This window comes from Zootoca vivipara, chromosome 3 (assembly GCF_963506605.1).
Source record: "Zootoca vivipara chromosome 3, rZooViv1.1, whole genome shotgun sequence".
Taxonomy (NCBI): Eukaryota; Metazoa; Chordata; class Lepidosauria; order Squamata; family Lacertidae; genus Zootoca; species Zootoca vivipara.
Genome location: NC_083278.1, coordinates 52,592,455 through 52,615,495, shown reverse-complemented (window position 1 = coordinate 52,615,495; position 23,041 = coordinate 52,592,455). Strand labels below are relative to the sequence as shown.

The 23,041-nt window shown below is 42.6% G+C and overlaps 1 long non-coding RNA gene across 1 annotated transcript in view; it reads right to left on the bottom strand.

Moving 5' to 3' along the window:
- The window catches only part of LOC118082171 (uncharacterized), a 44,418-nt gene that overhangs the window by 10,789 nt on the left and 10,588 nt on the right, over window positions 1–23,041 (bottom strand). Inside the window, exon 2 of the long non-coding RNA XR_004692200.2 lies at window positions 15,626–15,700. This is a non-coding gene — a long non-coding RNA (uncharacterized LOC118082171). The remainder of the gene's footprint in view (window positions 1–15,625; window positions 15,701–23,041) is intronic.

The window sequence follows — 23,041 nt, the reverse complement described above, 5'->3', positions numbered from 1 at the left end:
TTTAATTAGGTTTAAACGTGTTGGGTATATGAGGCTGATTATCCCACAGTATCCTACAAAGACCCCTTGCCTTCAATCCCTGATACTGAAAGAATCTTTAAATTTCAGGAGGTTCAGAAAGGGTAGCAGAAGGGGCAATTCATGAGCAAACTGTTTTGCCCACTTCACCAAAAACTCCACACGGTGTAGACCGTAAAAATGGATAGGAAATTGAACAAAATCCTCTACTCTGGGAGAAGTGAAAGGATGATGCTCCAATATTTACAGGACCAATATTTACACATAATATGTCATTTTTATTCCAAATAAACCTAATGAGTGCTCTCACCTGAAATGCCTCATTATAATATGTAGATGAAGCACACTGAAACCACCCTCAGCAGACCTTCTGTACTCTGGGTCTGTTACCTCTTCCATTAAAATACAGTGGTACCTTGCAAGACGAATGCCTTGCGCAACGAAAAACTCACAAGACGAAAGCATTTTGTGATCTTTTTGTTGACTCGCAAGACGAATTTTTCTATGACTGTGCTTCGCAAGATTTTTTTTTGCATTTTTTTCCTTTGATTTGTTTAAATTGGGAAACCGCAAAACAAAATTTTCGCAATACAAAACGACTCGCGGAGCGAATTAATTTCGTCTTGCGAGGCACCACTGTATATCAAATAAGTGCTGCTACTTTTGAATCTCACTCAGAGGAATAGGGAGGGTTTGAAATAAGAACTTGGGGAGCAATGCCATTTGAAGTGACACATTCTTTGCCAACCGAGAGATTTTCAAGCATTCCCATCAATAAATATCCCTTGTTTACCGTTTGCAATAAAGGGACAAAGTTTCTCTTTTGCAATTGCTACATCTCTTTCACAATAAGAACCCCAGGATATCTAAGGCACCCAAATTTCAAGGTTAGCCCTGAGAGCTGTTGCAGTTCTTTCTGGGTGTCCAAAAGGATAAGAACACACATGAGTTCAGATTTCTCATAGTTTACCTCAAGACCTGCTATCTCTTTGAAGTCATGCAATTGCTCTTACAACACTGGATAGCTTTGTCGGGATTGTCTAGCATAAACAGGGTATTGTCAGCAAAGAGGCTGGCAATGCTATTCCCCATTTTAAAGAGAGAGGCTGTTGCTCCCTGCGGCGTCTTCTCTCTTGCCCAGGCTTGCCTAGTCTCACGACTACTCTTGCTCCCACTTCCTATTTCTCTAGTTCCTTCCCACGTATCCAGTCTCATTCAAGTGGAAGGGCTCAGCGGTAAGAGAATGTGTTTTGCATGCAAAAGCTCTCAATTTCAATCAAAGACAACTCTAAGTAATTCTGGGAAATACACCTGTGTGTAACCCTGACAACCTCTGATAGTCAATACAGAGTAGACAGTGTCAAACTCAATGGACCAATATTCTGGCCTTAATTCAGGAAATGGCAGTTTTTGCTTTTGCTTTTGTACACCATGCCTCCTAGCTTGTTGGCTTTGGACTGAAAATGCCAGATTTAACCCCCTGAGTAGCTGACCTTTGTGTTTGACTCCTTATCTACAAACAGCTCTCCCTAAATGTTTGCTGGGCTGGATTCCGTTAGGCAGGGCCGTCTTAAGTATACTTGGTGCCCTGGCTCCGTGGTGCAACGGATTCCCTCCGGTGCCCCCGCCCCGCCCTGCCCCGCCCCGTTTCCCAGCACGGCCGGCGGGCAAAGCTCCACAGCGGGCACAGCTTGTAAAAAAAAGAAAAGGTGCGGGGGGAGAGAAAAAACACCGGAGAGCTTAATATAAATATAAAAGGGAGGCGGGCGGGGGCGCTGTGCTGCCGAAGCCTCCAGGCGGCGGGCGAGCAGGTTTTCTCCGCCTCCTTTTGAGCTGAGGCACCCGCACGCTCCAGAAGGTGGGCGTCTCTCACTGCGTGGAGCTGCCTCTCCGCCCGCACCCAGCCCAGCCTCTCTCTCTCTCCCTTCTCCTCGGCTCAGTCAGAGGCGAGCAGAGCCCGAGAGCGCAGAGGGATGGAGCCCGGCTTCCTGGAGGGATGAAACTCCCCAGCACCCCACCGAGCTGAGCTGCGCCCCCCTGGCGGGCGGGCGCCCTGGTGCCCTGCGGCACCCAGCCTGGCCGTAGGGCCGGCCCTGCAGTTAGGGGTGAATATCTTGACAGTGTCTGCACTCCATACTGACAGCCAGTTTATCAACATATTTTCCTTTTAAAAGATCCTTCCTGGATGAATGTCATTTTCAAGGACAATTATTACCATAAAAACACCCAGGAAGTAGGCCTGATTCACCTCTGAAGTTTGTCACTCATGTCCACTTCAGCATCAAATTCATCAAAGTGTCTGTCCTCCTATTTGTTGGAATATTCCAGGGATGGGAACTCCCAGGTGGGAATGCAACTTTCCAGATGTTGCTGGACTATGACTTCCATCATTACTGACCATTGGCTATGCTGGCTGGGCGCGATGGGAGTTGGAGTCCAATGACATCTGGAGGTTCCCCACCTGAAATATTCCTGAAATGTTCCTGGTTGAAGCCCAACCAGAGCGCCTTTTCTCTAGTATCTGGATTTGTGAAAATATAGCTCATTTCACTTATACATTTTTGAAAATATGTAGCACTTGAAATTTTATGCAACCAAATTTTGTAATTTTAGTCCACTCATCTGACACTGTAATTATGAGAGACAAATGCTTATAAGAGAAAAAGTGGTAACTATATTTGGTATTGGAAAAAATATATACAATCTATCGTTCATATCAGACAAAATGAAATTTCTGTGAAGTACTCAATAATTCATTGTATTTTATTGGATTAAGGATGGGAAATAATTTCACCTGCTCTTCATCATGCTTCTGATATTTTATCTTTTCCCAAATTAGCACTTTATACCAAAATGATTAGTGATACAGTGGATAATTTTAAAACAGTATTATAACATGGAATATACTTTCATGTTGAAGATATTTTTCCAAGTGGGTCAAATTCTAAAGCTGAAAGAAAGGAACTATTTCTGAAGAGGTATTTTAAATAGATTAGTACTACCAATATATGGCTTCAGCATCAAATAGGAGCTCTGGGACAGGAGCCCTGTTTAGGGAAGTTTTTAATGTTTGATGTTTTATCGTGTTTTTAATATTCTGTTGGGAGCTGCCCAGAGTGGCTGGGGAGGCCTGGCCAGATGGGCGGGGTATAAGTAATAAAAAATTATTATTATTATTATTATTATTATTATTATTATTATTATTATTGGATCTTGCATGAAATAATAAAAATAACTAAGGAAAGATTAGAAATGGGGCACATGGTTCCTTGTTGTGCGCTCTATATATATGTGTGTCTCTGTGTGTGTATCCTATACCTTTAAAGCACATTCAAATCATATTCTTTCCCTCAAAGAATTATGGGCACTGTAGTTTGTTAAGGGTTGCTGGGAATTGTAACTCTGTGAGGTATAAATTACAGTTCCCAGAATTCTCTGAGGGAAAGACTATGACTTTAAGTTACAGCAGGCATCCCCAAACTTCGGCCCTCCAGATGTTTTGGACTACAATTCCCATCATCCCTGACCACTGGTCCTGTTAGCTAGGGATCATGGGAGTTGTAGGCCAAAACATCTGGAGGGCCGCAGTTTGGGGGTGCCTGAGTTATAGTGTATCCGCAGCCACAATTGGTAACTCAGGACTACAAGCGCCAAGCCTTATTACATAGCCAAAACTGCATCATCCATGCACAAGAGGGAAATATCAGAAGGCTCATGAGAACTCCAAGGTTTAGAGATGTACAAAAAGGGGGGAAAGACTAAAGGGATGGGAGGACCAGCCCAATGAGAACAGAGCATGTATATCACCATGAACTAAATGGTTAGGCTCTATAAGGGCAAAGTCCTGGAGGGAAGGTCTGGAAAGTGATGGAAGCTTCTTCTGCTGGTGAAGTGAACTCTATTTCTGGACTCCTGCCTTGTATAAGCTAAACTGAATTCATTGACATGTGTTATTGAATGTGTGTTTATGCATGCAAAGAGATGGGAATCAGCTCTTGTCATAGCTGCCAAGTTTTCCCTTTTCTCGCGAGGAAGCCTATTCAGCATAAAGGAAAATCCCTTTAAAAAAGGGATAACTTGGCAGCTATGGCTCTTGTATATCTAGCATTCTTTGTTATATTTGTATTGTGACTGCAGGGCTATGTCAAAGGATCACAGGAAACTACCTCATTCTGAGTCAGACCATTGGTCCATGCCTACTATGACTGGCAGCAGTCTTTTCCCAATCCTTCCTGGAGATGCCAGGGATTGAACCAGGGACCTTCTGCATGCAATGCAAGTGCTCTACCAATGAGCTACAGCCCCATCCTTCGAGTTGCAATGTCCAAGTTGCTATTTGCCGTTTTGTCCCACTGCTTTGTAAAGCTGTTTGCAGAGATAGCAATTGTGGAGTGACCAGAACTTTGGTTGATTAGATTATCATTTGGACTGGCTGACTACAAAGTTGGCAAACAAATGTTACCAGACCTTCTCCCTGGGCTCAGACGAACTATTTGTGGCATCACTTAGGTTCATCCAGATTGCTTATGCATTTATTTATTTGTGGGCAACTTTTTATTTGTCTGTATAATGATGGTTCCAACTAAATAAATGTTCTTCACTTTGATTGTTTTTTCAAGGTTCATTCCACAGGGCCCTAACAGATAGAGGTTGTACAATGTTCAGGGGAAATTTGGGTGGATGGAAGCCTGAGGAGTATTGGAATGGAGAGCTAGAACCCAAAGCACTCCTCAGTGCAAAATTTGGTTGCAAGTCCTTCTCCTACATTATGATAGACCTTCCCAGCACTGCATAAAAAAATAAAATAAAGCTGAATTCACAATGCAGAGCAAACCATATTGCAGTGATAAGTTAAATGCTACAGCTAACTTCAGAAGTCATCTGTATGGAACAAGATTACTCACCTAGCAGAGATAGCGAGCCAGAATGTTTATGGAGGGGATATGTGGTGATGTAATATGGCTGTCCCAAATGCATAGTGATAAAATCTTTATAACTCACCTTACTTTGTGAGGTGCTATAAAAAAAATTATTACTGTGTGTTTGAGATGTGTGCATTGGTTGCAAGTGGTGGAACCACAAGTGACTTCTCCAAGTCTTTTGTTGGCAAGTGTCACTACTAAAAATGCTTTATATTATACTGTAGTATCAAATATATCATGAAGTGGGTTGTCCCTTCAGATTCCCTTGATAAACCTAACCCCTCTTTCTTTCTTTTTGCAGTACACTAATTACTCTGAAAGTACTGTTGTCATTATAATAGCAGCACTCATCCTTTCAAAAAAAATGTATTCAAGTATGAATCAAAGTGGGTTTACCTCATAGTTTAAAATCATATGGTTGAAGGCCAGGTAGCTTGCATGTATAGGTTTAGGGCTAGAATGTATGTGAATATCATGGTCATAGATTCAAAATAATGACCCGCCAATTATTATTATTATTAGATGTAGTATTACTATGTCTTTTTGACCATAGGGACTATAAAAAGGTAAAGGTAAAGGACCCCTGACAGTTAAGTCCAGTCACAGACGACTCTGGGGTTGCGGTGCTCATCTTGCTTTACAGGCCGAGGGAGCCAGTGTTTGTCCGCAGACAGTTTTTCCGGGTCATGTGGCCAGCATGACTATGCCGCTTCTGGCAAAACCAGAACAGCACATGGAAATGCTGTTTACCTTACCGCTAGAGCGGTACCTATTTATCTACTTGCACTTTTTGGCATGCTTTTGAACTGCTAGGTTGGTAGGAGCTGGGACTGAGCAATGGGAGCTCCCCCCGTCACGGGGATACGAACCACCAACCTTCTGATCAGCAAGCGAGCCCAAGAGGCTCAGTGGTTTAGACCACACGCCACCTGCGTCCAGTTTAAATACAGTCCAATTTAAATACAGTTTTAGTGGTTACACAAATATGCCACAAGCACTCAGCAGAGTACAGTGGTACCTCTAGTTACGGACTTAATTCGTTCCAGAGGTCCATTCTTAACCTGAAACAGTTCTTAACTAGAGGCGTGCTTTCACTAATAGGGCCTCTTCCTGCCGCTGCACCACTGGCAAACGATTTCCATTCTCATCCTGGGGCAAAGTTCTCAACTGGAGGTAACTCTTCCAGGTTAGCGGATTTTGTAACCTGAGGTCTTTGTAACTTGAGGTACCACTGTATTCCCATATGCATGTACAAACCAACCAGAGCCTGTCATATCCAGTATCAATGATTATTATTATTATTATTATTATTATTATTATTATTATTATTCACACACACAACACATTTAAAAGGCCATAGATTGCTTAATCAGGCAAAGGCCTGGTTGAAGAGGAATGTTTTCGCATGCCACCTCAGTACAGTAATTTGATATTGTCTAGACCAGTAATTCAGGAGTGGTTAGGGCATATTTTGGATAGCCACCATAACTGAGGGATCACTACTGGAGGCATGGAGGCAAGGACCATATCCTTTTTAGCCCAGACTCTGGGTGGATTGTTCTTGCCAAAAAGCATATATGAAATAAACAGCAACAGTTGTTGTTGTTGCTGTTGTTGCTAATCTGTGCACCATTACAAAATCTTCTAAGTGTGCAATGATTGCATTCAATAAAGTTACCTGCAAGTCCAAAGAGGCTGCCTGTTCCATCCCTACATGAACCACAGTTCTGGCACTGTTGCCATCCAATCAGGCTCCCCTGAGCTCCAGGGGGTAATTTTGCTGCATCTCTGTATCATTCAGTCATTCCCAGTGCAAAGACACTGCAGAATTGCTTGCCTTCAGAAAGACATGCTGAGAACAGTGACTCACACAGAAACACCCAGGAGGGCAGGCCATTCATCTCTCAAACGCACATTTCAGTAAAATAATAGGCAATCAGCAGTCCTTCACGTGCCCATCCTCAAAGCAGAGGTCATGCAGAATTTCGTTTCCACATCTTACCTGCAGCTGTGTGGACAAGGATATCCACACCGAGACTGCTTTCGTCTGCTATGAGGAGAGGTCTGTGTAGGCTCAGCTGAGGAGGACTCATGTGCCTCAGATGCACTGAGTGAGCTCGGAGACATATCCCAAGAGGCAAATGGGACGGTAGCCAGTTTACAGCTAGATTGAACTGAGATAAGATGATTATTTCCATCCATCAAACAGATTCAGTATATAAAATTCATGATCTGCTAAGAGGATTTTATCACTCCTTTCAATAACCATAAAAGCAACTTAGATACCAGCTTAACTACTGAAATCTACAGTTCCCAACCTCTTGCTCAGCAGATGACTCATAACCATGCCTATTAAGGAAGCCCCAGAGCTGCAACAGGGAAAGTGGTTTTGCAGAGCTACAATCTCTTCCTACAAGGAAACCTAGGGCCTAATCCAATTGGTCATTCAGCCAAAGGCATAGTAAGGGTGTACGGGGGGAGTGGACCACAATAATGCTTGGCCAATTAAACATTATGGTCTATATTGCATTGCATTGGCTCCACTACTCAACAGAACATCATGCTGGTAAGAAAGGACAGATTGATGCTATGGTGGTGCTATGCTGCCAACATCCATGATGGATGCAGCAGAGCATTAAAATGGCAAATGAATGGCAATAGCAAAGGTGTGAAAACGCACCATCCAAAAAGGAATTTTGACTGCATGAAGGTCTTTAGGTGGAGCTACACTTTAGGAAGCATCCTATGTTATTCCTATGGGGGGGGGAGTGGGGAAGGACAAAGGCAGAGGAGAATTTGCTGAAAATTCACTCCCTGCAAAACCCTTCCAGGCTATTTTTAGTCTGTTTCTTCCCTGCCTTCCCAGCAGGGCTCCAAGAGTGGAAATGAGCCTGTCTGGAGAGGAAAATGACCTTGGGGGTGAGGGTTAAAACACCCTCTCCCCCAGCCCAGTCATTCTGTCCCCAAACCCTTGAATTCACATCATCTCAAAGGACGCAGACCTAAGGACACATATTAGCTGGCATAACCCAACATTCTTTCCTTACCTAGGCACTTTTGACTATTTCGCCTTTTTTCTTAATTCATGAAACCAAAATTATAAAAAGTACACAAATAATGTTAGGGTATTTTACTTCCCCAAGCCAAATGTCAGTAGAAAGCTATGGACACTCAAGGCTGTTTCCCTGGATCACTTTTTGTTTCAAAACAACCAATGGGGGTATTTTTATCCCAATGCCATTGATTGTGTCAGAAATCACCCCAGTGGCAACAATCAATAGACTTCTTGGGATTTTTTCCCCCTAAGCGTTTTTGTTTTGTTTTGGGGAAGAAAGCTCCATATATGGGCACTTCCCTGACCAGGAACAAAAAAAGCAGCCCAAACATAAGAATCTGTCAGGATTCATAGGATATTCTTATTCTTATTTCCTAGGCACTCTTTGTGTACAAAAATAAAACTGAAAATGGTAAATAACTGAAATTTGGGGACAATGTTAACAACATTGTTGACAACATTAATAACAATGTCCCAGAAGAATAAGGTCTATTTCTTAATTCTACCTAGGGTAGAATTTTGCCACACTATCACTAATGGCCAGCAGGAAGGGGTACTATCACACACCTGACCTCCTGGCTGCAACATCACTGCAGCTTCAAGGAGATGAGAAAACTGTGAAGATGTCAGCGCTGTATGGATGCAGTAACAGAGCAAATCCAGTGCTCCCACCAGTGAATACGCACAATACCATCCTTGCCACCTTGCCCCTCCCAGTAAACTGCAGCATTGCTGTTGCAAGGAGGTCAGATGCATGGTGGCACCCCTCCCTATCAACAACTACTACTCATTATTGGCCATGAATATGTGTAACTGGCACTTTGGTTTATTTTATCATTGGCAGGTTAGCTATACAGTACAGTGGAACCTCGGTTTATGAACACCTCGGTTTACGAATTTTTGGTTTACGAACACCGCGGACCCATCTGGAACGGATTAATTCACTTTCCATTACTTTCGCTTCAGTTTATGAACAGTTCAGTTTATGAAGAGACTTCCGGAACCAATTACACCCATGCTTAAGGGTTAAGTACGCTTCAGGTTGAGTACTCCGCGGACCCGTCTGTAACGGTTTAATCCACTTTCCATTAGTTTCAATGGGAAAGTTCGCTTCAGTTTATGAACGCTTCAGTTTAAGTACTCCGCGGACCGTCTGGAACAGATTAATCCACTTTCCATTACTTTCAATGGGAAAGTTCGCTTCAGTTTATGAACGCTTCAGTTTATGAACAGACTTCCGGAACCAATTGTGTTCATAAAACGAGGTACCACTGTATACAACAACACATTTTTCCTGCTTGTTTTGCCTTAGCTGATTCTTACGCTAAAGGGCCTGTTGGCTCTCTGCCTTGTGGCTGCGTCTATTATCTGCTTTTGGCACCACTGTCTTATGGATGAATGTGGGTTGTGCAGTGAGGGAAATGCCCTGCAGGTCCCTTCTTGCCCAATAAGGCTTTGAAAGCCTATCATGCCTTCTTGAAATGTAGCCTTACCAGTCTGGCATTGATTGCTACATCAATTCCCTAAGGCATTTCTTCAGAGCAAAGCCACTTTTCAGTGAGCCAGAGGGTAGAAGAAAGCTGCTCATTAATCCCTGGTCCTCTTAATTACCTGAAAGAGAAGCATTTTGGAATCACCTTCAAAGAGACAGATGGGATAGTGGCCACCCGTCTGGAAATCACCACAGAATGGTGGACTGAGACAAAATTATCTGACAAAATCAGCTTCTATAATCCGTGCTCTCCTAAAAGGGTTATTATTTTTCCTTTTACATAACGTAGTGTTTGCCCTTTCTTTCTTTGTATCCCATGTAATTGGCCTGCTCCTTGGGAGGCCAGGATTTACTGCTGCACCTGTCCAAAGGTCTAGGCAATTTGGCAGAAGGCCAGACCAAAGTGGGAAGCCCATCTGCCCATGTTGACTGTGGGAGATCAGCAACCAGGAGCTGCTCTTTATTCTCTCATTCTGAAGGAAGTCAGTAATACCAGTCAATCCCCTTGATGGAGATTTCCTTTCACCACAATGATAACCAACATAAGCACAGTTGCTAGAATGCTGGATGGCAGCCCAGGCTTAGCTAGGTTCAAATCCCCCCTCAGATGCAAAATACAAATGATGCATAGGCTGCAGGCTAGCCTGCCTCGTGGAGTGAACAACACGTCACATCCGCATGCATACATACCACTCTGAGCAACTTGGAGGAAGGGTGAGATAAAAATGTGATAAATAATATAAATTGCACTTCACCCCAATCTCCAAGTGCTGAGAGACTCTAGCGGTTCCAAGTACTTTACCCAGGATTCTGTTTTCTTTGGAATGAAGGTGAACAGAGACTGTGGTGTCCTTGGATATAAGGTTTTATTTACACATATATACAAACTGAGCATAGAATGGAGGGGCTCACAGCATTAAAAACCCCATCTATCTTGCTGTGCCTTTTGGTTTCCAGGAATCCCCCAAAATGCAGCACAGAGCAGCTTCTAGCCTGCTTTCACCTCTCACACAACTCTGGCTTATTGTTCTCCATCATTTAATCGTAGCTATTGCAACCTAGCTTTGTCTTTGAGATGTTGATAAGGACACTTGCGTAAGTGGCCAGCTAAAGCCATTGTCTAATCCTGGACACAGGATCAAAGTCCTGGAAGGGATCCAACGGTCCCATCTAAACTGACTTACCTGGGAATAAGTTTTATGAAAAGCAATGGGGGGATTCTGATGCATGGCACACCATGGGTGGAGATTTCAAAGAATGGACTGATATTTGCATATGGGAGTTGAGCATACAGAACTTTGATGTTTTTTAAGCAGCTACCATGTTACCAAGTTCCAGAGGAAGTCATTGTGTTAGTTGGTTGCAGCAAAAACAACAAAGAGCCTACTCACGTGATGAATTTGATCATTTTTTAAGGCTCTCTGTTGCCATGTCACCAAAGCAGCATATACATTGGCCCTCTCTTCACTACCACAATCCTCCCTCCTACCATACTGGGTTAATGTGCTATATGCTATGTAAGGAGGGAGGGCGATTTTTAAATGGGAGAGCAAAATGTACAGTGCTGACATGCATTGTCAGAGAGCAGAGAGGTTGTACGCACACGCCGTACATTTTGTTACAAAGGCACAGATCGCAGAGGGGTTTGTAAAGACAAAAGGCAGGAAGCAAGCAAAGCAGAGTGCATTAAACAATAAGGGAGCATTTTCATGACAAGGTTAGAAGCCCTGGAGGCACATACCAAAAAAGGAGGGAGGGGGAGTTGATCAACACAAATAGGAGAAACACTGCAAGCAGGAGGAACAAGAAAGCACACCTGGGGCTGTGCAAGCAATACATATATAGATATAGGAGAGACAAAAGCAGTTTAGTTAATAATACATAGTGCAGGAGTGCCTTTCTTCTTGGAAACACTGTTCCCTTTTGAAAAAGGGCTGTGCATAAAAGGTACCTTCTTATTAATATCAAATTTGCACAATGCACGCCAGTGTTTCACGTATTATCTAAGCATGCTGATGCTTTGAGTCTATATGCATTGTGACGGCAGTAAAAATTTCAGCTCAGTCCAAGGAGACTAGCACTTATGCCAACAACTCGTCCTATCTGGCACAAGCAAGCAGCCCTCTCTCAACATCAAATCTATGCAAGCCCAGTGTGGAAAAGTAGAAAAGTCCAGAACCTGTATATGCCCACCATATGCTCCTTGGAAAAAGGTGGGATATAAATGCAATAAATAAATATGCTCTGGAAGACCCACCTGAGGGTGGTGGGCTGCCTGTGTCTAACAGACAAGTCTGAATTTTATTAAAAGGGAGGCAGTATATGGGAAAGGAAATGGGCAGCTTGAATGTGGGGCTATTTTGCATGTTCTGTGTAAGGGGAGCTGTCGATACAAGAAGGGTTTTTTTAAAAAATGCAAAAATTTGTCATGGAAATAATTGGGGGGAAAATGAAAAATGTGGCATCGCACTACTTTTAACTGCCTCCTCCCTGTTTGACAGTTTGTTATTAATTTGTTTACCAAGCAATTTATAACAACCTTATGGTCACAGTTTTTAATCACCATTTCTCCCATTTAATTATGAGCAAGCTTTCGGAAGATGTCAAAATAGATTACCAGGAATGCATTTCCCCTTGCACTTTGCCAGGAAGAAGAGAGTAGAAGACTAGCACGGAAGGGTGTATTTGGTACCCCCATCTTGTCACCATCAGCCCCCACTCTGAACAGCAGCTAGAACCCTGACCCTGAGCCGCATTAGTAGGGGCCAGTCAGGATAGTGATACCAGAGGCAACAGTGGTGGCTGGTCCATTAGAGCCACTGAGACATTCTCCCATCAACCTCACACCTACACTTAGCCAGGATCTGCCTGACTACTATCTCACTTGCAACAAGGGGCTAGCCTGCCAGCTTCCTTCTCCTTAGTCTCAGTTTTGTCCTTGTAGAGCTCAGCGAGAGAGGACAGGAGAGGGGCAAAACTAGAGTTCATTGGCTCAGCCTATACTGTATTGGCTCTGGCTGCCTTCCACCTCCCCAGTCCCAAGGAGCACCAGCCACCACGGAGAGACAGAGGTGTTGGATACCAACCCAGAGCCCAACATCCTGCCACAGCATGGCAGTTAGGAGCTCATAAAACCAGGGGCCTCATAACTGGAACACCTACGACAGGATCTCACTCACACACACCTTTCCATCAACACTGGCAAACAGCCTGGAGAAACCTAAGTAGAATGTGACGTTCCAGGCTGGACTTCTCCTTTAAAGGCTTCCACCCACTGGGAAGAAGCAGAAACTGAGATCTGCAGGGATTCTTAAAGAGAGAGAAAAGAAAAGAAAAACTCAAACAAATCTGCCACAGCTTGAAATCAATAGATGGATTTCCGATGGACATATTACATGGGGTTCAAAAAACCAGAAATGCCATCCTTTCTGCTGGTTTTTGTACCCAATGATGCTAGAGAGCCATATTTTTATTGCTTATGGTGCAGTGCCATCACCAGCCAGCATGCCAGCAACCAAACCATGCATGGTGTTCAGTTTATTTATTTATTTATTTATCTATTTATTTATTTATTTATTTATTTATTTATTTATATGCCACTTTTCATCATGAAGCTCTCAAAGCAGTTTTGCAGGCAGAAAAAAAAATCAGAAGACAGTTAAATAATGTATGAGGTATAAAACTCTAAAACAGCAGATAAAACATTGTAAAACATCAACATCCATAAAACTGGGCAGCATAAATCACACAGTTTGCCCTTGAGTGCAAGCTTCTTCCTTTTTTTTTTGTATTGTAAAGCCAAACGACACTTGACATTTATCATGCAGTTTGCAAGCTTTTTGTTTCATAAATTTCCAGCCTGGGACAAGGGGCTGTGCAAATCAGGACCCTGGTGTGGAGGTTGGGGGTGGGGCTTTAACACTTTGCCCTCACCTGTGGTCTTGATCCAAATCAGACCCCTTATAACTGCAGTGGGGGGGTTGTTTATGGAGAACTTCCATTGAAGTGAATGGGAACTTTCCTTCCTTTGCAAATAGAAGGCAGGGGTGCTGACCCAGATGAGGACCAAAAGGTTCAATCCCTCCTACCCACACACCACACACACAGAAAGGTCCTGCTCCAGATTGGGGTACAGAAAAAGCTTGCAAAGTACTTGATAAGAAAGCAAATTCTGAGCTTTGATTCAGATCCGTGTTACGTGGAGGGAGGAAAGAAAGGAACAGTTAGAGGGGCACAATCCGACCTCACTCCCCCTGTTCTACAGCGCGATGGATCTGGTGGGAAAACAGCATGCTGGTATGGGTGACTGCAATGTGTTTTAGGTACAGCTTCACAACCACATTAGCCAGTCCTCAAATGTAAAGCATGCACTGTGCCTCTGTTTACAGGTGGTGCAACACATCCATGCAGATATCTACATAAAAATGTAAAAAGAGCCCCGCAGGATAACAGAACACAGGACCATCGAGGTTCAGCATGCTGCTTCCCACAGTGGCCACCCAGATGCATCGGGGAAGCCCATAACCGACAGTTTGAAAGCAACAGCCTACACCAATGGTTGTTTTCCATCAGCTAGTATTCAATGGCATGTTGCCTATGAACCTACTATAGATGTTCTGTGTAGTCATTGCGAACTATCCTGCATGAAGAGAAATTGGCCCGCATCAGAGCATTGAAAAACAACAATAGCTCCAAGAAGTATTGCCATAGCTGTGAGAATTGCTAACCCTCATCAAATAGCAAACAATCCAGGGCTATTATAGGTGCCGATACAGAGTTCTTGTGAGTTGATAGAAAATAGATTCCTAACTGTTCTTCTGTGGCTCCCTGGGATATTATGGCACCTTACATAATGGAAACCCAAATCCCAGTGATGAACAGACTTCAGGAAAATAGAACACTGAAAAACTACTTGTAAGACGTAGCCCTTCAAACAAACCAGGGATCACAATTATCACCTTTTCCTTCAATAACGTGCTGTTTCTTAACATCTCCACAACCTCTCCTAATCCCCAAAGTTCAAAGCTATTTGGATCCGAGTTTTTCAACCCTGACATTTCAGACTGACCCTGTTTTCACTTCGCACCAGTTCCACATCCCTGGGATGCTAGGATTGGCTAATGGGTATGAGACATGTCTCCAGTGGCAAAATGCTGCACTATTAGAGCTTCTGGACTATTTTTACAATATTGCTTCATCCTAGCCGGCTGATGTAGAACGTGCTGTACCTGCAGGCCACTCTTAAAAAAAAGAGAGAGAGAGAGAGAAATCTCAACAAGAGAGTTAAACTGACCTTAAAAATCTTCTGTTCTATCCAATAACATATTTACAGCCCAGCCCTAGACATGTTTACACAGAGGTAAGCCCTGCCGAGTTCAATGAGGCTCCCTTCCTGGCAAGAATGTTTAGGATTGTGCCCTTAGGCACTTTAATTCCCTACACTTCTACTTTTAAAGATTCTAGGAATTGATTCATGCCTTAAATGTAGCATCCCTTCAGGCTATTGACAGCCCATTCGGCATTCCAGCATTTAACCAAAATGCATTTCATAACATCAAACACATTCAGAGATACATATCGCTGAAGGGAAGATGGAAAGTTATCGGCTGACAGGATTTCTAATCAGTTTTCTCTCACATGACTCCTGATACATCTTTAATATGCATTCTGGAAGAAGAAGAAATTGGCAAGTTTTCTTCTCAAACACACTCAAACAAAGGAAACATAGCATCGCAGAGTTTTTGTCATGGCCTAGGACTGGTAATTGAAGTGTAAAAGTAGAGATGAAATAATGAACAGCCGTTTTCATGTTTATGAAGTGGATTCACATTTTCAAATCCTTTGATTGTTTTTAAGGTATATACTCAGTCCCCTGAGAGCTCTCCACTTTCTCAGCTCATACAAAACTAGCCCACATGCACAGGCCTAGTATCTGGGTGCTTTTCACTCAGTTTGTTAATTCTCCCATTTATTTCTCTGACCACCAATGGTTAATATAATAAAAATCAGGAAAGAGCCTTATTCATGCATTCATAGTTGGAGTTAGAGAAACAGAAGAGGAGGGAGGAGCATATATGGATATATCAGCTGCAGACTCCCTTCCTTGTGGCGCAACCCAAGTTCAAGGTTGACTCTTACCTGTACTCATAGATTTAGGCTTCTCTCCAGTTCTGATTGTTCCAGCCTTAAGTTCAGTTCTCCATATTTCCACATCTATTTGCAATTAAAAGAATAAGTCCTCGTGAAATTTCATCAGTGCTGATTTCTCACAATATGCACCTGTTTGTGTGCAACTTTGACTAATATACACAATTTCTGCGAAGCAATTTCCCCTAATACAATGCATATCCATATGTTATTTTCATCAATATATGCATTTTATGCATACCTTCCTGAGGTATATGCATATATGTGTCCATTACTCGGCTGGAGAACTTCATTGCAAAATTCAGTGAAGTGCGTATTTTAAAGAATGACTTGTTTTGGTTTGCTTATTGCCTTGGAAAGTTATTGTGTGTGAGCGACATAATGCTATGAACTTGCAGCACAATCTTAGGCATGTTTACTCGGGGGCGGGGGGGGCGGGAATGGGTAAAATAGGAAGAATTGCAACCTTTATATCATTAATTCTAATCACTTACACAGATATCCACAACTAAAGACATATTTCAACCCCTAGATACACACAGAATCACTTCCTCCTCATGCAGTCCTACACTACTGGAGAATTTGTGCTGTTGTTGTTATTTCAATTAATTACCCACCCTTCATCATCAGGTCCCACAGTGGGTTATCATCAGGTAACCACAGCAGGCTTGCCATACATCAGGAAAAATCCTGACATGTCCTGGTTTTTGGTTGTAAAAATGGTGTCAGGGGGGAAATTTGCCGAAACGGTAATGTCAGGGGAAACCCAGATGTATGGCAACGAAAAAAGCAGCAGAAACAGTTCCAAAAGCTTAAAATCACTAATTTTGGGTTTCCCCAAAGAAGCTTAACAATTTGGGTTTGTTCCCAAATAAAACTCAACAATTTTGGGGTCTTTTTGTTTGTGTGTCAGGAATTTTACTTTTTGAAATATGGCAACCCTAAACAACAGTTAACTGTGGCAGGTTACAACCATGTAAAATTGAATATTAAAAGCAGTTCGAACAAATTGCAATTACAGGAATATGGTGAGTTTTGAAAAACCGTATTTCAGGTGTCAGAGGCCAAGGTAATGAGGTTCATCTCCAGCATACAGCAGAAACTATATACTGAAGGTGCCAGATGCACCTCTGTGAGGAAGGATTGCCACAGCCTTTGAGATTCCACAGAGAATGCCCTCTACCAGGCAGCCATTCCTTTAACTTTTGAAGGTGGTAGAACTACAAAGAGGGCTGCCACGAATAATCTCAACACACAAGAGTCTCTTTAGCAAAGGAATTAGTCTTTCAGATATTTGAAGCATAAGCCATTGGGGCCTTTAAACACTAATGTGAACACCTTGAATTGGGCCCAGAAAAGAATTGGCAACCAATATTCAGACCAATATCTCAGCCAATTACATGGATCTTTCCCACCTGGCTGGCAAGACCCATGTGACTCTTATGCAACTGGAGTAGCCTTATGCAAGAGAGATTATTGCATGAGGAACTGGCTCCCACCCTGTTGGTCAGGAGCTGGGTTCTCCAGCTGGTTCCTCCCACCATTCCTCTGTGTCCAACCAGTCCATGACAATTGGTTATGTGTATCATCTGTGTACTAAGCCTTGGGTGTATGCTCATGAGCTCAAGAAATGTCTTGTTTCTGAAATAGGCCAATTCCGTATGCGAAAGCTTGTTGATCTCACAAGCTCAGCATTGCACAGAAGAAGATGGAGCGTACTCAGGCACTGAAGAAAACCTTTCAAGAAAAAGGTAGGCACAAAGCAACGAACACACTAGTTAAGTGGCTAGCACTTAGTTGTAAGGGAAATGTTTCTGACAGTTGCCAGAAAGGATAAGGTGGTAACTTTGAGTACAAGGCTGTAAAGAAGTCCATAGTCAGAAAACAAGGTAAGGGTCAAGGGGACAAGATTGTGAAAGAAGTTACAGATCTAAGCATTTGCAACCTTTGCAGCGTCTTGCTCCAAAATGAACTTTATGCCGTGCAAATCAGTGGCTCCAATCCCACCTTGCATTTCGACTCTCTTCTAAAATCATTGTATCCCAAAGATCAGAAATCTAAATTTTAGGTCAAGAATGAAATATTTATACAGGTTTGCAAAAACTATTTCTGTAAGAATTATTTTTAATTGACAGCCATTAAGCCTGGTCCTGCATGTCCAATTAATTTCAATGTAACTTCCTCTCACAAAAAGGAGTTGCACAAGGATTGCCTTAAATTGGGGATTGTCAAAATATACCAGAGAGAGAGAGAGAGAGAGAGAGAGAGAGAGAGAGAGAGAGAGAGAGAGAGAGAGATGGAAATGGTCTGCTCCTGCTGCGCACAGTTTTGTTTTGTTTTTCAGACTACAAAATGCCAGAATGAAGGCAGGAAACATTATAGTCCATCCCCACCCCTCGATTTTCCTTCAGATGTCATCACCAAGCCAAATCTCATTGGCTATATGGAGTTGTCAATGAAGCCAAAACAGACTGAAGACAAAAAACAACATCGCCTCACTCTGCTTTGGCTTGGGGATAATGGCACATAGCTAATTTATTTGGCTACATGATGCTCCCTGAAGCCAAACTAGATGGAAAACAAAGGGTTCCTGTCCACACATTTTGTGAATAAAAGAAGAAGAAAAACCTGGCAACGTAAAGTTTTCAGGAGCACAGTCACTGCTGCTGCCAATGCCATGAACAGACAAGAAAGAAGGAGTGGATAAGTTGAGCAAGAGAGTGCTTTCATGACATTTGCATTGAACCCCAACAAGGCCCCCTTCTGTGTTGAAAGGGTTATTTGAAAGAAAGAAAGAAATATCTTCCTTAGTAAATGTCATTAACACATGGCTTTGATCAGGTTGTAAGTTATTGGGGTAGACCACAGTTGTATTTCTAAGCTTGTTGTCAAGGTTTGGTTTATGTGATAGGGTGCAGGGAAGATGGCAGGACGCAAGTTTGTTTTGTCTGACACAGCACCTGTTGATCTAGATCAGGCATGTCAAACCTGCGGCCCTCCAGATGTTTTGGACTACAATTCCCATCTTCCCCAACCACTGGTCCTGCTAGCTGGGGATTATGGGAGTTGTAGGCCAAAACATCTGGAGGGCCGCAGGTTTGACATGCCTGATCTAGATGATTCCCCTCTAATTCCTGGTTGCAAGGTTCCCCATGCCCTGGCACTAAAAACAGGTGCCAGAGTTTAGACCCTGTAGCCATCCAGACATATGACATCAGGTGTTGGGCAAGTGGGCATGGTTCGGTTGAAAGAGCATCACAGGCAAAATTGAGACCTATTCCAGGCCACAGGCCTGAGGTTCCCAACGCAAACAATAGCATAAGTAAGTTCCACTTGTGCTCTTCACATGGGAATGCTCATCTTAGCATTTTAATTGAGAAGGAAATGCTTGAACTTTTGACATCCCCAACTCAGTTTTAATATCTGTCTCTTCGAGACGCTAAGCATAGACTGTTGGCATGTTTTCAATGTACCTTTTTGTTGAAAATATATTATTTTATTTTATGTTATACTAAATCCCCAGGTGATGTAACCTACCTTTTTCTTTTACACATAATGTTCCAACTATTAAATGCCTTCTTCTGGATCTCTTCCATAAAGTAACTCTGCAGTGATGGAGATCAATCTATTGCCAAGCTATTGATAGGGCCAAGTGTTTATTTCTGCCACTCCTTTTTTTTAAAAAAAGCAACAACAACAACAGGGTTTTGCCTTTCAATTTTTCAGAACATTTACATATATAATCATGTGCGCACCTACCTGGGATTAGGAACCATGATGTGATCTACTCATGAGTAAACAAGGAAAGGCTCAGTCTGTGGCTCAAATGCCACATTCAAGTTTAATTCAGGCATTCTAGATCTGCCATGTGATGTTAGTTCTACTCCCTGGTGCCCTCCATTTCTTGGAGAGAGAACTTCTGCAGTGGGGAGCCTGATTTCATAGGCTTCCTACATGATTTAGACTCCTGGTTTTCCAAAGTTCTAAACAGTGCTGGACGCCTACATGAGTAGGGAAGGCTTCCTGCTCCAGAAATGAGCCTTGCAATTTTACGAGGGTAGTGGTAATGGTGACAGAGGGCAAAGGAAACCCACCCTGCCAATTACGGCGATAATATTACCTATATTTTGGGATAGCCAACACGGTGCCCTCCAGATTGTCTTGGCCCCCAACTCCCATCATGCTCAACCAGCATGGCTAATTGTTAGGGACAGTGGAAGATGGAATCCTACAATATCCAGAAGGCACCAGTTGGCCTACCCCTGAGACTACCATTAGTCATATTTAATAATCTCTTATAATACTATTAGGGGACCCAGGTGGCGCTGTGGTTAAACCACTGAGCCTAGGGCTTGCTGATCAGAAGGTCGGCAGTTCGAATCCCTGTGACGGGGTGAGCTCCCGTTGCTTGGTCCCAGCTCCTGCCAACCTAGCAGTTCGAAAGCACATCAAAATGCAAGTAGATAAATAGGAACCGCTACAGCGGGAAGGTAAACGGCGTTTCCATGTGCTGCTCTGGTTTGCCAGAAGTGGCTTTGTCATGCTGGCCACATGACCTGGAAGCTGTACGCCGGCTCCCTCGGCCTATAATGCGAGATGAGCGCGCAACCCCAGAGTTGGTCACGACTGGACCTAATGGTCAGGGGTCCCTTTACCCTTTACCTTTACCTATAATACTATACACATATAATGTTGTCTGCATATCATTTTAACACTCCTCTGGATCTTATTTTTCCCCAAGAAAAACAGGAAGGCACAAATGCTTTAAATTGTGCCGGAGCATCTTACCTTTGCTTAATTCATTATTCTGTACTATTTTTAGTGTGACAAAATACCTTTGTTCTGAACAAAAGAGAGATTCTTTCAAGCCCTCGGGTAATGGCGGATAGGATTTTATGAAACCCTCAGGTGCCTCCAAGCCACTTTTGTCAAAGACTATTAGCAGAACAATGCAGAATTTAAACCAACTCTTGCTATTTTGTAAGCTTTCATTTACTTACAATCCTGACTGATTTTCTCCTCCCATTGCGCTATCCTATTATTTTGCAAACTCACATGCCCTGCCTCAATGCTCACATCCCACCTCTCAAAACATTTTTACCTTCTTAGCACATAATCATGGCATCCTATTCCTGTCTGTCTGTATTACATTATCAAAGTTATCCCGCCTAACTTTCAGCTTCTTATCCTAATAGCATATCTTTTCTGTTTTGTATTTTAACATACCGGTATATAGAGTCTCCAGTTATTTTCTTTGCTATCTTTTTTATGGAACCCTGCATGCATACATATAGTATTAATGTGGAGTGAATATATTCAAGGACAAAGGAGGATTAGAGTGGGTTGATCTCCAGATGTAGTTCTGAAAACAGCTAAAACAACTCTATTGCTAGCATTCTCAGAACACCAGGTTATGCCCAAAGATGCACAAACGTGAACTGGGACGTACAAAATTCCCCTTTGGGGGCTGTTTTCTAGATTAATGTATACCCCAAGCATTTTTTTTCCTTCCCAACTGGTCAGTGGTAACTTGTGTTTTCGGAAGCAATGGGATTTTCAATGGGATTTTCTTCCAAATAAAAATGCATAATTTTTTGCACCATACAAGTTTCTGAATGACAGCCAATGGTATCCATCTTCCAGCAGAAGGGACTTGCATTTGTGCAACAGAACACCGCCTTCCTTTCCTCTCTCCTTTGCACTTCTGAAAGGTTGAGGGATGCTCTAAAGCAGAGGCTGCACCCAATACAATTGCTTTGAATAAACTGTGGATTTTCCTCATGCTCAGAGTGTGACTGATCTCTAAGCCAGGTGGATGGAGAAGAAATTTGGCCATCAGTGTAGTGAGATTGCTATATTGGACTGGGAACATCCAGATTCAGATCCCCAGTCAACCATTTAGCTCACTGGGTGACCTTGAGCTATTTAATGTATCTCTCAGCCCACCTTACTTCACAGAGTTGCTATAAGGATAACAAAGAAGAGAAATGTGTACATTGCCTTAAATTCCTTAGAGAAAAAGTACCTGAAGAGACAGATGCTCCCAAATCTTGAGGTCATCTGCAGAGGCTTTCCTCCAGATGCCCCAAGCATCTCAGGTGAGGCAGGTGGCAACTAGAGAAAAGGCCTTATTGGTGGTGGCACCTCATTTATGGAATTCCCTCCCCAAAAGGTTTGCTTGGCACCAATGCTACAACATTGTCAGCGCCAAGCAAAGATGCTTTGTATTCCCAAGCTTCTTTATGTATTATCATTTTAACATCCTACAATTAACTACATTTTTTGTTTGATTTTTAAAAATCATGTCTTTGCAAACCACTCTGGATACATTGCTAAAGGGTGATGCATAAATATTTGAAAGAAATGAATAATATGTAACAAATTAAGCATGAGTTAATAATCTGCTAGGGACAAATTGAAAGGTAGAGAAATCATGTTGTCTTCTATACATTATAACGTACCTAACTGTTCCCTATACTAAAAACTGGAAGATTTTCAACGCAAAGTTTTAAGGCAGCTTCTACCTAAGGACTGTTCCTGGATCTTGAATTCTGGATGCTTTTTATATATGATGGCAATAGGTTTGAAATGGTTTATTTCTGCATTCTGAAGGTGAGATAATCTGCCTATTATAAAAAGCTTTAGTGCTTTCCAGTAAGTTAATGGACTTTGGAATTAGTTTGCTTATGTGTCTCTGCACAGAAAGTGACTCAGTGGTGAATGACAGCAACCCGCACTTTGTACTTAATAGAGCAATACAGCTCACATTCCTGTCTGCACTTGACTGAAGCAGGAAAGGAGGGAGCATGCTTCTTACCTTCTGGAGCAGTCAAGGTATCATATCCTGCAGTATTCCACAGAGGGAAATAGAATGTTCTTGTGTGAGAGGGGATAGGGCAGAACATGGTAGCCTGATGCCATAGCCTGCCAGCCAACAAGGGTGCCAACACAATCCACTGTCAAGTGCACCACAGCTAGGGACTCAGTTTTACAGCTGCAAGTATAACGTTTTAAGTGCATTATACAAATTTGACACTAGATGGTGATGGTGAGCTTATGGCAAATTCAATATTTTTCAAAACGTTTTTTTTAAAAAAACATTTTCACAGCATTTTTTAGATTCCACCAGGGAGCAGGAACTGAAACTGTATGCTGGGTGGCAAAAGCACTAAGACTAGCTTCACAATATACACCATGAATGTAATGCTGTAAGTTGATGCATTAGCTAATAAGATATAGCAGATGTTATTACTCTGACACTGAGGACAAAACTCAAGGCCTATATCCTTTGCTCTACCAGGCTACGGTTCTACAATGAGAATGAGCACTGCCAGTCAATGAGTCATCGGTGTGCTTGTTTTTTATTAGCTACATCTGAAGAGGCCCCACTCCAGCTGTTTTCTTTCG